Source organism: Ornithorhynchus anatinus, chromosome 18, assembly GCF_004115215.2.
Source record: "Ornithorhynchus anatinus isolate Pmale09 chromosome 18, mOrnAna1.pri.v4, whole genome shotgun sequence".
Classification (NCBI taxonomy): Eukaryota; Metazoa; Chordata; class Mammalia; order Monotremata; family Ornithorhynchidae; genus Ornithorhynchus; species Ornithorhynchus anatinus.
Window position 1 is genome coordinate 3461007 of NC_041745.1, and position 13596 is coordinate 3474602.

The window sequence follows — 13596 nt, forward strand, 5'->3', positions numbered from 1 at the left end:
GTGAGGGTGGGGCAGACTGAGGACTGGAGATGGGACACAGGGAGACTAACAGGGCTCTCCACCCCCGCCCCCCGCCTGGGGAACTCCTTCCCTCTGAAAACTCTGGAGGTGTGGTTCCTGTCCATGGATATATGTGTGTGTGTGTGTGTGTGTGTTTATATGTCTGTGTGCATCTTTTGACTGTATGTGGACATATGTGATTCTCAGTATGAGACTTTGTGTGTGTGAGTATGAGTGATTCTGTTGTCCTGGTTTCCTATCACAGCAATCTGTGACCTCAGCCTCAGTGGCAGGGACTGGTTTTTTCCGACACATGGACACTGCCCTGCAGTCCTACACACTAACCAGCCCTGCACACATTTCCTCGACGTCCCTCTCGCCCCCTTCCCCTCCTCCTTCCCGCAACTCCCACCCCTACCCAAGTGCTCCAAGTGCCCTGGTCCTGCTCTGGCTCCAGGGTCCCAGTTCTCACGATCAGGAAAACCAGCCGGGGTCTGCATGCAAATCCCCGTGTCTGCGGAGGCTTGGCTCGTGGGGGGCACAGCCCGGTCGCTGGGGCCTGAGTCCTCAGCTGGGAGAGCAGGTGCCCACCCAGGCTGCCATCCTGCCCCCTTTGAGGCCGAGGTGTGGTTTCTGCCAGCTGCTGTGGAACCCCAAAATAGCACCTATTGGCCCAGCTCAAGATGGGCAGGTGCTGGGCAGGGTTAGAGGCAGGGCTTGGGACTGGGCAGGGGCATGGGGCAGGCAGGGCTGTGGCGTCCAGCCTGGAGAATGGGCGCCCGGCCTGGGAGATGGGTTCCAGGTGTGCCTGAAGGGTGTCCAGCCTGGGGATGGGTGCCTAGCCTGGGGATGGGTGCCTAGCCTGGGGATGGGTGCTTAGTCTGGGGGATGGGTGCCTGGGCCAGGATCTCCCTCTCCTGGGGTTGCAGTCTCTTTTCTCTGGCTCCCAGCTTGGTTAATGGCAGCACTGCAGCAACTGAGGCAGAGAGCTGGGGCTTTGGGGTTAGGCTGGAACCCAGCTTGGCCATCATTTTGCCAAAGAGCGATCTTGCCATCCCTGCTCAGACTGTGGGTCTCTGGGCAGCCCCAGTCCCCAGCCATCCCCCCCCAGGTCCCCACCTTCCGCCCAGGATGGTGCCCAGGGAAGGAGGAGGATAGGGTGGTGGCAGCTCCTTGGAATAGGGCCTGGGCTGCCCTGGCACCCAAGAGCTTGGGCCCTGGTCTTTCTGAAGCCACCAACAGAGCCAGTCCAACCCCAACCCCCCATCCCCAGGGGGTCAGGAGGAATCCTGGGAGGAGGAACTTTTTTTTCTTTCTTTTAAATGTCTTTTGTTAAGCACTTGTTTTGTGTCAAGCTCTGTTCTAAGCATTGGGATAGATATGAGTTAAATCAGGTCGGACACAGTCCCTGTCCCATTTGTGGCTCACAGTCCAAGTAGGAGGGAGAACAGACATTGAATCCCCATTTTGTAGTTGAAGAAACTGAGGTCCAGAGAAGTTAATTGACATGACCAAGGTCACACAGCAGGCAAGTTTTTGAGGTGGGATTAGAACCCAGGTCTTCTGGCTCCTGGCCTGTGCTCTGTCCATTAGACCACGTTGTTTCCCAGAGGACTGTGGACCTCTGTTTTCACTCAAGACCTGGTAAAGCCAGCCTGGAGCAGTGGAGGAGGAGAGAGGAGAAGCTCCTCCATCTCCTTTCCCTACCCTGCACCTCAGGGCCAGGGACCTTCTCTGTCTCTAGCTTCCCCAGGAGAGTCCATTGTGTCTTGTGTGGTACCATTGGCATCCCTGGCTGGAAGTAGTCACACTCTAGGGCCTCCCTCACCCCAGGGTGGCCAGGACCCTCCCCAACTTTCTGAGGCTTGTGATCTCGGGAGCCACGGGGAGATGCCTGCCTTCAGATCAGCTGTTCTAAGTAAGCGTGGCATCCAGGAGAGAGAGCCAGCCTCCACCAGGAGCCGGCCCAAACCTCCCTCAGGACCCAGACCCGCTTCCCGAGACTATGCTCCCAGAGCCCCCTGTGGCTGCCAGCCCCCTTGGCATCTCAGGGGTCTGGGCCGGCAGGGGGTCCCCCAGTTACTCAGGGACCAGTGGGAGGAGGAGGAGGAGGACCAGGAGGAGAAAAAGGAGGAGGAGAGAGAGACAGGAGGAGGAAGAAGACAAGGAGGAGATGGAGGAGAGGAAGAGGACCAGGAGGAGAGACAGGAGGAGGAAGAAGATGAGGAGGAGGGACAGGAAGAGGAAGAAGATGATGAGGGACAGAAGGAGGAAGAAGACGAGGAGGAGAGGAGGAGCAGGAGAGAAGAAAGAGGAGGAGCAGAGATGGAGGAGGAGGGGCAGGAGGAGGAGAGGAGGAGCAGGAGTGGAGAAGCAGGAGAGGAGGAGGAGAGAGAGGGGAGGAGAAGAGAGAGAGAAGAAGGAAAGGAGGAGGAGAGGAAGGGAAGGAGAAGAGGGGGGAAAGGAGAAGGAAGAGAAGAGGAAGGGAAGGAGAAGAGGAGGAGAAGGAAAGGCGTAGGGGAGAAAGAGGAGGAGGAGAGGAAGGGAAGGAGAAGGGGAGGGAAAGGAGAAGGAAGAGGAGAGGAAGGGGAGGAGAAGGAAAGGTGTAGGGAAGGCGGCGGAGGAGGAGAAGGCTCCCTCCCAGCAGCTGGGCCTTTTCCCCTCGCCCTGCGGCCCGCGGGAGTCATTTTCTCGAGGGTCTGCTGCCCTCCGGTGGCCGCGCCGTTCCCTGCACGCTTAGCCTGCCCGACACGTTCTGGCGAAGGAGCGGTTGGTCGGGGGCCACCTGGTCAGTGGGCTTCCTGAGGACCGGCCTCGGCCCTCCCTCCGCTTCCCGGGGCCCGCGTGCAGGAGCCGGGGCCGAGGAGGAGGGGAGAGAGTTTTCCAGGAGGCAGGATACATTTATTTATTTACTCTTCAAACATAGCCATTAAAGTTCCTGCAGTGGTTTCAGGGAGATACGGTGCTTCGCTTTCCTTCCTCTCCTCAACAGCTGCTGCCCGAGGGAAAGGGGGAAGAGGTGGGGAGGCCAGCTAGCCAGCCGGCCTCCCGCTCTAGCCCAGAGACGGCTGCAGGGCTCCTGGGGAGGTAACTCCTTTCCATCTGTCCACCTGAACCCTGAAGGCCAGGACCGAGAGGGAGATTCCTCCCCGGCACAAAATCTCTCAAGACCGTGCTCTCCTCTCCTCCCCACTGGGCTGTTATTATTATTAATAGTCTTTCTGTTCTGTTGGATTGGAGCCCAGACTTGGAAAAAAATCGGGCATGGGCACATAATAATAATAATGGTACTTCTTAAACGCTGACTTTGTGCCAGGCACTGTACTAAGCACTGGGGTGGATACAAGCAAATCGAGGTGGACACAGTCCCCGTCCCATGTGGGGCTCACAGTCTCAATCCCCCTTTTACAGATGAGATAACTGAGGCACAGAGAATTGAAGTGACTTGCCCACCGTCACACAGCAGGCAATCACTCCCCGCCTTCAAACCCATCAGTCGATGGTATTTATCGAGTGTTCACTGTGGGCACGGCACCGTACTAATCGTTTGGGGGGGCGCGTTACAGTAGAATTGGAAGGCAAGACCCCTTTCCTATAGGAGCTTACGGTCTAGGGGGGGAGATAGACATTAAAATAGATGACAGATTAGGGAGGCAAGAAGGACCTCCTACCTAACTCCCCATACTTCATCTCCAACCCACTGTCTACGCCTTTAGCTCATGCAGAACACCCTCCCTCTCCCCTCAAACCTGTCAAACCAGCCTTCCCCCCCGCAGTCCCCGGCACCTTCAAAGCCCTCCTTGAAAACGTCCCCCACCTTGGCTCATCACCCCACTCCTCCAGCCTCCCTAGTAGACGAGTTTATCAATCTGTCACTTTATTGAGCTGCTCGCCTGTCATTTTTATCGTGTGTGTCTTTTCACTTGAACCTATTGTGCATTTGCCAATTTGTATCCCTCGTTTCTCCTACTAGAGAAGCAGCGTGGCTTAGTGGAAAGAGCACGGGTTTGGGAATCAGAGGACGTGGGTTCTAATCCTGGCTCTGCCACTTATCGGCTAGGTGACTTTGGGCAAGTCATTCAACTTCTCTGTGCCTCAGTTACCGCATCTTTAAAATGAGGACTAAGACTGTGAGCCCCACATGGGGCAACCTGATTACCTTGTATCTACCCTAGCGCTTAGAAAAGTGCTTGGCACATAGAAAGCGATTAATGAATACCATTATTATTATTATTATTAGATTTTAAGCCCACTGAGGGAAGGGACCATATCTTTTACTCCTATTGCCTATTTCCCTAGGCCCTAGTCAAGTGCTCTGTTTACAAAAAAAGGAGCTCAGTATAGTGCCCTGCCCACAGCAGATGCATAATTCAAAGGTCTGCCTGCAGTAGGCACTTAATATAGTACTTCACAGTGGGTGCTCATTACTGTTGATGATGATTTGGGGTCAGTGGCTGGGGTATATTAATACTCAGGGGAAACCACTCTCCCTTCTCGGGCATATTTTTTCTCTTCATCTTCCTCCTCATAATCTTTCTCCTCCTTCTCCTCTTCCTCCTCCTCCCCCATTTTGCTTCCTCCTCCTCTTCTCTCCTCGTCCTTCTCCTCGTCTTCCTTCTCCTTCTCCTCTCTCTCTCTCTCTCTCTCTTTTAATGGCATTAGTTAAGCACATACTCTGTGTCAGAGACTGTACTAAGTGCTGTGGCAAATACAAGCTAGACACAGTCCCTGTTCCACATGGGGCTCACAGTATTAATCTCCATTTTACAGATGAGGTAACGTTAAGGGACTTGCCCAAGGTTACCCAGCAGACAAGTCTTCCTCCTTCCTCCTCTTTTTCCTCTTCCTTCTCTTCCTTTTTCTCTCCTCCTCCCACCCCACCATCCTGTCTTTGCTGACAAAGGTAACGAGAAATATAGATTCCAGAAATCTTTAGCCTCCTTTGCTGGAGAAACAGCCTAGTGGACACTCTCTTGTTGTTAGGTATTTGCCTGTCCGTGAGATTGGTCTTGGATTTAGGACACCCCCAGAGGTTAGTTCTCAATCTTGAGGCATCGCTCTTATTCCTCCCTATAATTTATGTTAGTCTCCATCACCGCTGCTAGGTTTTAAGCTCCTCAAGAAGCAGGGTGGCCTAGTGGACAGAGCTCTAGCCTGCGAGTCAGAGGATCTGGGTTCTAATTCCAACCCCACCATTTGCCTGCTGTGTGACCTTGGACAGATCATTTAACTTGCCTCAGTTTCCTCAGTGGCAAAAGGGAGATTAAATACCCCTTCCTCCCCCATCTGGGATTGTGAGCCCTATTTAGGTCAGCGTCTGGGTTTGATCTGATGATCTTGTATCTACCCCAGTATTGGGCACAGATTAAGCGCTTAACAAACGTTATCGTTATTATTAGGGCAGGGATCCAGTAGTAACTCTACGGTCCTCTCCCAAGCTCCGGACAGAGTAAGCATTCAATGAATACCATTAGTTGATTGATTTGTATCGTGGTTTCGCCCGGGGTTCTGGCCCGGTGCCAGGAGGATTCCACCTCTTTAGCAATGACTTGGACGGAGGAATTGACAGTCTGCAGGTGACAACCATACCGGGCGGGGTTGCTAACATGCGGAAGACAGGAATGCGTGGCAAAGTGACCTCGATAAATTGGAGAAACGTTCCGTCAGCATCCAGTGGGAACTCCTCTTCCAGGATGGGCGGATACTTGGATTGCCGATGATTCCGAGGGTCCGATTGAGCTGGCGGGGTCCCCTCCCTCTCCCCTCAAACCTGTCAAACCAGTCTCCCCCCCCCGGATCTCCGGCACCTTCAAAGCCCTCCTAGAAAACACCCCCCACCTCTGGCTCAACCCCCCACTCCTCCAGCCTCCCTAGTAGACGAGTTTATCAATCTGTCACTTATTGAGCTGCTTACCTGTCATTTTATCGTTTTTGTCTTTTCACTTGTACCTGTTGTGCATTTGGCAATTTGTATCCACTCCTTTCTCCTATTTGAGAAGCAGTGTGGCTTAGTGGAAAGATCTTGGGAGTCAGAGGACGTGGGTTTTAATCCCAGCTCCACCACTTGTCTGCTGTGTGACCTTGGGCAAGCCACCTCACTTCTTTGTGCCTCAGTTCCCTCACCTGTAAAATGGGGATTAAGACTGTGAGCCTCACTTGGGACAATCTGATTACCTTGTATCTACCTCAGCACTTAGAACAGTGCTTGGCACACAGTGCTAACAAATACCACAATTAATGATTATTATCATCATTATTGCCTCTTGTCTGCTGAGTGGCCTTGGGTAAGTCACTTCATTTCTCTGTGCCTCAGTTCTCTCAACTGTAAAATTGGGATGAAGAATGTGAGTCCCTAGTGGGGCAGGGACTGTGTCCAACTTGATTTCCTTGTATCTACCCTAGCACTTAGTACAGTGCCTGGCACATAGTAAACGCCTAATAAATACCACAATTATTATTATTGTGGTCCCTCTGGGGCCTGGAGCTCAACGAGCCAATAGGCAGGCAGGGGTGGGTAAAGTATTGCAATGCCCGCCTAAAGGTTTTTTATAGGAAGTTCCATTTAAGACCAAAGTGCCCCAAAACAGTGTCGCAGTGCCAGGCCCTGGCAGGTGTAGCCTTGGTTGCTCCACCTCCCTCGTTGGCCTGCTGTTTGCCGGATTCCCTCGCTTGCCAGCCCATGTCGGGGAGCACCCTAAGTGGACTTCAGCCCCGGCCGGCAGAGCCAGAACTAGAAACCAGATTTCCTGATGCCTCCTCCTCACTTGGCTGATACACAGAGCCAGGCTCCGCTCATCAAACCCCCAGCAGGGCCGAGACCCTAATTAGAGCACCCGGTTTGGCCTTATTCCTTTAAAAGGATGTAACGGACGTCGGGAGGGCCCAGGCAGGAGCTGCCAAAATGAGAAAAGGGAGAGAAATTGGGCTTCGAGACAAAAGGGTGTGGAGCTGGTCAAAGGGACAGCAGGGACTGGATCGACGTCCTTGTACCTCCTCTGGAGGGTTCGATGGGGAGGAGGTGCTGGCCGACTGTTCTCTTCCAGCCCAGAGGAGGCACAGAAGAGATGGCTCCTACTACAGCAAGAGGGTTCAGTCAGACGTCAGGAAGAACTGCTAGGACGGGTGGCAGGGGGTGGTGGTGGGAGTCGGTTTCACATACTGAAGCGGGGAAGATTGATCAGGTGATCTGAGGTCCCCTCCAGCTCAAGGATGCAGTGACTTCTCCCCTTTCTCCTCCCTCTCACTCCTCTCTCACCACTTTTCAAAATGGTATTAGATGCTTACTCCTGTTGTCATTGTCCTCCTCGCCCATCTCCTTCTCCTCCTCTCCCATCTCCTCCTCCTCCTTTTTCTCCCTCTCCTTGTCCTCTTCTTCCTTCTCCTCCTCCTCTTCCCCCTCCTTCTCATCCTCCCCTCCTTCTCCTCCTCTTCCTTTTCCATCTCCTTCTCCTCCCCTTCGTTCTCCTCTTTCTCTTCCATCTTTTCCTCCTCCTCTTTCATCTCTTCCTCCTCCTTCTCTTCTTTCAACTCCTCTTCCTTCTTTTTCTCCCCCTCCTTCTCTTTTTCCTTCTCCTCCTCTCCCTCCCTTCACCTTCTCTCCCATATCCTCCTCCTCCTCTTCCTTCCCTCCTTCTCCTCCTCTTCCATATCTTCCTTCTTCTCCTCTTCCTTTTCCATCTCCTCCTCCTCCTTCCCTCCAGGCCAGCCAGGTTCAGAAAAGCCACTGGACGTGAATATCCAGGCCCCAATATCCTTCTATAGCAGTTCCATGATCAGCCTTTATTATTATTATTATTATTATTAATGATGTTAATTATAATAATAGTATTGGTTAAGCATTTACTATGTGCCAAGCACTGTACTAAGTGCTGGAGTAGAAACCTGATAATTAGGTTCCACATGGGGTTCACAGTCTAAGTACGAGGAAGAACAGGTATTGAATCCCCATTTGGTAGATGAGGGAAGCGAGGCACAGAGAAGTTAAGTGACTTGCCCAAGGTCACACAGCAGGTATATGGTGGAGCCAGGACTAGAACCCAGATCCTCTGACTCCTAGGCCACTGCTCTTTCCACGAGACTCTCCTTTCACACCTGCCACCTTTCCTGTAGACTCAGCCCCTCTCCAGCTGGAATTACACCTTTCACTTTTATCTGCCCCCACTGCACCTGACAGTTTGCCCACGGTAATAATTATTGTATTTGTTAAGCACTGACTATGTGTCAAGCACTGTTCCAAGCACTAGCTCCCAGCTCAGTGCTCAGAAGACACTCGGAACAGTGCCTTGCCCTTAGTAGGTACTCAGTACAGTGATCTGCTCACAAAACACTCAGACAGTGCTCTAAACACAGTAGACACCCAAAACTGTGCTCTGCCCACAGTAGGCACTCAGTATAGTGCTTTTGCCTTCAATAGTTATTTGGTACAGTGCTCCGCACACGATAAACACACACATTACAGTACTTTAAACATGATAGATGTCCAGTATATTGCCCTGTCCATAGTAGGCATCCAGTACAGTGCTCCGCCCAGAGTAGTCATTGAGGATCACCCTCTGCCCTCAGTCAGCATTCAGTACAGTGCTCTGCACAGAGGAGGAATTAGGTACATTGCTCTGCACACAGAGGAGGTGCCCAGGGTAGTGCTCAGTGGTGCTCAGATGGTGCTCAGCAGCGCTCTGCTCACAGCTGTCACTCAGCGCAGTCCTCAGCACACAGCTGGCACTCAGCACAGTGCTCTTCACACAGTAGCAGCGCTCAGGCAAAAGCCAGCGACCATGGTTTTGCTGAGGCTGATGATGAGCCCAGGTAAGAAGGTGGAGGCAGGTCTGTGACAGGCAAGTAGAAGAGGGGGAATTCAAACCAGGTCAGAGGACCTGGGTTCTAATTCCAGCTCCATCACTTGTCTGCTTCGTCACCTTGGGCAAATCACTTCACTTCTCGCTGCCTCAGTTCCCTCATCAGGACAGTGGGGATTAGGACTGTGAGCCCCATGTAGCTTTGTGGGCAGAGAATGTGTTTGTTGTTGTAGTCTCTGAAGTGCTTAGTACATTGTTCTGCGCACAGTAAGCACTCATTAAATACAACTGTATGACATGGATGGTGTCCAACCTGATTAGCTAGTATCCACACCAGCATTTAGTACAGTGCCTGGCACAAAGTACGCACTTAACAAATACCATAAAAAAAGGGCCACACGAAACATCTGGTAGAGACAGCCCCTAGGGTCTGGCAGTGCTCCCTGCCCCTGCCCACCTGCTTTCCGGTGGGAGCCGCGGGTTCTGGGTTCAAGGACGGACTTCAGCCAGGTCGGCTGGATGGGTGGGGCGCTGCCTGTGCCTTTAAGCCCTTCCTGCTGAGAGGTTGTTTGGTGTCTGTTGACTAGAGCACCATCGTCAGGCAATTATGCTATTAGTGATGACTCCATCTCTTCTGGAGGCCCTGGCCCGGCCTGCCCGGTCCTGGTTGGGTCGCTCCTGGTCCCGCAGTCCCCTTTGATGTGGCCTGGGAGCCTTTTCCGTAACGGTCCTGCTGGGCATGGCTGCGGCCGGGTGAAGACGGGGAGACCCGCACCCCAGGAGTCTGAGAGGCCGAGCTCTGGCCTCCCGGGTCCTTGCTCTCTGGGAAGGACCCTGAGCTGGAGAGTGGGGGTCTGGAGCAGGTGATGGGGGGAGGGGGCTCTCTGAAGGGGTCAAGTGGGGGAGCGTCTCTGAGGACTGACCCCACACCCCTGACTCAGGGCTTCTCAGCCCCTCCATCCTATCTTCCGATAGCCCCCCACTCTCTCCCCTTGACTCCTACCTCAGCCCCTTCAGCCCCCTGTGCCCGGGCCCCTCCGACCCAGTGGCAAGCGGTTCTCCTGTTCACTTGCCAACTGACTCATCGGCGAGCCGCTTCCCCTCCCCGTGCCTCAGTTTCCTCATCAGTACAATGGCCAACATCCTCCCTCCCCCGGGGGCCCCGTGACTCGTGCTGTTCTGTGGCACCTGGCCCGGGCAGAGAGCCGAGGTGCTGAAGTGAACCCAGCTCCTCTCCCCGGCCCCTGCGGCTGCGGGGGGGAGGGGCCGCGATGGTGGCTGGGGAGGGGGCCCTGCCTCCCTTCTCCAGGCCGGAGGGAGGCCACCGAGGCCAGAATGATCCAGCAACCTGGAGTCCCGTCCTAGGCGGCCCTAGGCACTGGTCTCCGTCCCTGGGCCCTGATTCATCCCTTTGCTGAAAACTGTGGAAAGCAGAGGGGGTGACCGAACGTCCACCTTGTCCTGCTGGGCTTCCCCATCTTGTTGTCCACATCCATTGGGCCATCCATCCTCATCTGGCTGTCCAGGGAGTACTGGGGCCCCATAGGGTCCTTAACTGGGACAAATAGGCTGAAGAGGCAGAGAGGAGCTGGTCAGCCTCTCCCAAGCCTAGACGGGAGATGCCATGGTCAGCGGGGTTCCTCCGGCCAGTATGAGGCATGTTGGGATCCTCCCTCTAGGGCTCCTGGGGAGATGCTCCTCATGAAGAGCGTCTGACTTGTTTCCCCGTCCCAGGTTTCTCCCAGGGCTCCTCTTGGCCCCCCGAGTTCCCCACCAGCTCCCCGTGGGTCCCCAGGCCGCTGCCTCCGCCGTCCCCAGTCACGCGATGCAGAGTAAGCTTCCATAATCCCAGCTCAGGAGCTGCTCTGACAATTGCTCTCCCGCCCGGCTTTCCTCTGAAGTCCTTCCAGCTTCTCCTCATCTCCTCCACGCTGACATGCCCCGGGGAAAGGGCGCCTTCCCAGGTACAGTCCTGCCCCTCTCCTCGCCCCGCTGCTCCTCTCCCCACTGCTCCCCTCCGCCGGACCCTGCTCTGCTCACGGCCAGCGGACCACTCCCATGGCGGGCCTTGCCGGATAGCCTCTTCCACCATCGGAATGGTGGGACCCCCGTCACCCTCAGGGGCTGCCCTGGGTAAGGAGGTGAGGGAGGAGGAAGAACAAGACTGAAGGACTGGCTGGTAGGGTGGGAAGACCTGGTTGGGGTCTTTTCCACCCTTATCCATGGGGAACTCTTGACCCTTCTTCCCCACTCCAGCTGGCAGAAACCCCCGGGATGAGCCCCACCGGAGATCTGGGGGAGTCACCCTGACAGCTGGAGACCCAGGGGGTACCAGCCACATCACTCCTGGGGAGGGGGCTCCTGTCCATCTTCCATCTGGGCAGCTCAACTCAGTTCACCTCCCCCTCTCCACTTTCCTCATTTCTGCCCTCCTGGCCCAGTCACTGTTCTCCCCCTGGGTCCAGCCCAGACTCTCCCCTCAACCCGGCCACTGCTTCTAGCAACTCGGCCATGGCTTTCCGCCACCCAAACCCAGGTTCAGCCACGGCTTTGGTGCCAGGCCAGGTGAGGTGAGAGCAGGGGCTGGGGACCACCCTTTGGGGTGTCCAAGATCGGTAGGGGGAGGGATAAATTTTGGCCTCAGGGAGGGCTCCTTCCAGCGCCCACACCAACAGCTCTCGATCAAAGGTTCGAGACTACCTCCGCTCTTCACCCCCCCGTCCCTGTCCCCGACCACCACTTCCCCGCCACCAAAGCCCTTTGGAAATCTCATCTCTGATGAATCTCTCATCTCCCAGACTGCCATTTCAGCACTTCTGCATTTCCCCAGCCCCTGTGGGCTCGCAATCCATCAATTAATCAATCAACGGTAATTATTGAGCACTTTCTGTGTGCAGAGCACACAGAGTTGATAGGGACACAACAGCACCTGTGCTCGTATCTTACTTACATAGCCAATATTTATTCCTAATGCATGTACATGTACATCTCCCATTTTCCTTCTTCCTTTCTGTAAATTATTTCAGGGGTTTCCCCCTTCCCGCTCCCCCACTGAGCCCCCAAGCTCCTTGGGGTCAGGGATCGTGAGAAACAGCATGGGCCTGGGAGTCAGAGGACCTGGGCTCTAATCCTGGCTCCACCACTTGTCTTGCCACCCTGGGCAAGTCACTTCACTCCTCTGAGCCTCAGTTCCCTCATTTGCAAAATGGGGATTCAATCCCTGCTCTTCCTCTAACTTAGATTGTGAGTCCCATGTGGGACCTGATTATCTTGTATCAACCCCAGCACTTAGTGCAGTGGTAAGCCCTTAACAAGTATCACGATTATTATTATTACTAATCCCATTACGCTCAGTACAGTACTTTGCACTTAGTAGATGCTCGGTCAGTACTATCCAGAGACTTAGGTGGGGCCACCTCCTGGCCCCTCCAATTCAGTCCTTAAGCTGATCCTTGGAAACCCTGGTCTGGCTGTGTTCTCAGGGGTGTGGGGAGGCGATGCAGGGTTGGGGGGGTCAGGGACGGGGTGGACCACTCTGTGTGGGATTATGCTCTTCCCAGGTAGACCCCAGAAGATGCAGGAAGCCTGTCTGGGGCAAGGTCCCCTCCCACTCCACATCTGCTGAATCCAGTTCTCCCCACTTTGCTCCCAGCTTCTCCACTTCCTCTCTCCCTGCATAGTCTTGCTTGGGCCGGGCCGGAGTCCTACCATCCTGGATACCCCCGGAGACCCCTCACAGGCAGACCCCAGCAGTCGCCCCACCTTGCGCCGGGCCAGGAAAGTGGGGGATGAGGGCGTGCTTGCTACCCTTTGGGATCAACGGTCCCTGCTGTAGTACTTTGTCTCCCGTGGGTGCCCAATACATACCATGATCACGACTACTATTCTTCTTGTACAGTGCTAGCAGTTGGGAGGAGAGTCGAGGAAGCCTCACTCTTGACTAAAGCTTTGAAGGGAGATACAACTCAGCGATCCTAAGTGCTTAGTTTTTCTTTTTTTTTATGGTATTCATTAAATGCTTACTATGTGTCAGGCCCTGTACTAAGTGCTTGGGTAATTACAAGTTAATCAGGTTGGACACAGTCCACGTCCCACATGGGGCTCCAAGTCTTAATCTCCGTTTTACAGATGAGGTAACTGAGGCACAGAAAAGTGAAGTGACCTGACCAAGGACTCACAGCAGACAAGTGGCGGAGCCGGGATTGGAGCCCTCTAAGTGAGTGGTCTATCCATTAGGCCACGCTGCTTCATAGTACAGGACATTGTCTCTAGTGAGCTCCCCCAAAATACAGTGATCACAAATACTACTCTTCATGTACCTGTGGGACAGTGCGAGAAACTGAGAGGAGATTCAAAGAGGCTTTACTCTTGCCTAAAGCTCTGAGGGAGAGAGGGACAGAGAAACAGAGAGAGACAGAGACACAGAGAGAGACTGACAGGGAGGAGAGAGAGAGAGAGTGAGAAGAGACAAATGGAGCCAGAGAGAGGCAGAGACTGAGAGGTAGAGAGAGCCAGGGGCAGGGAGAGCAGGCGGTAAAGTCTGCTTCCTGGCACAACCAATCCTTCTGGGTCAGAAAGAGGTCAAGGCCAGGGAAGGGAATGGAAGAGCCAGGAAAGGTGTCTAAGCTGAGGAAGAGAATGTGCTCTTCTGAAGGCTCTGATCCCCAGATCACGCAGGAAATCAATCAAGCCCAGAAGAAGAGAACGGGTGTGCCTCTGGGTGTGTCTGGCTATGACTGTGTGTTACTGTATGTATCTGGTCCTGTGTGAGTGTGTGTGTCTGCTACATTTGTGTGCGTAC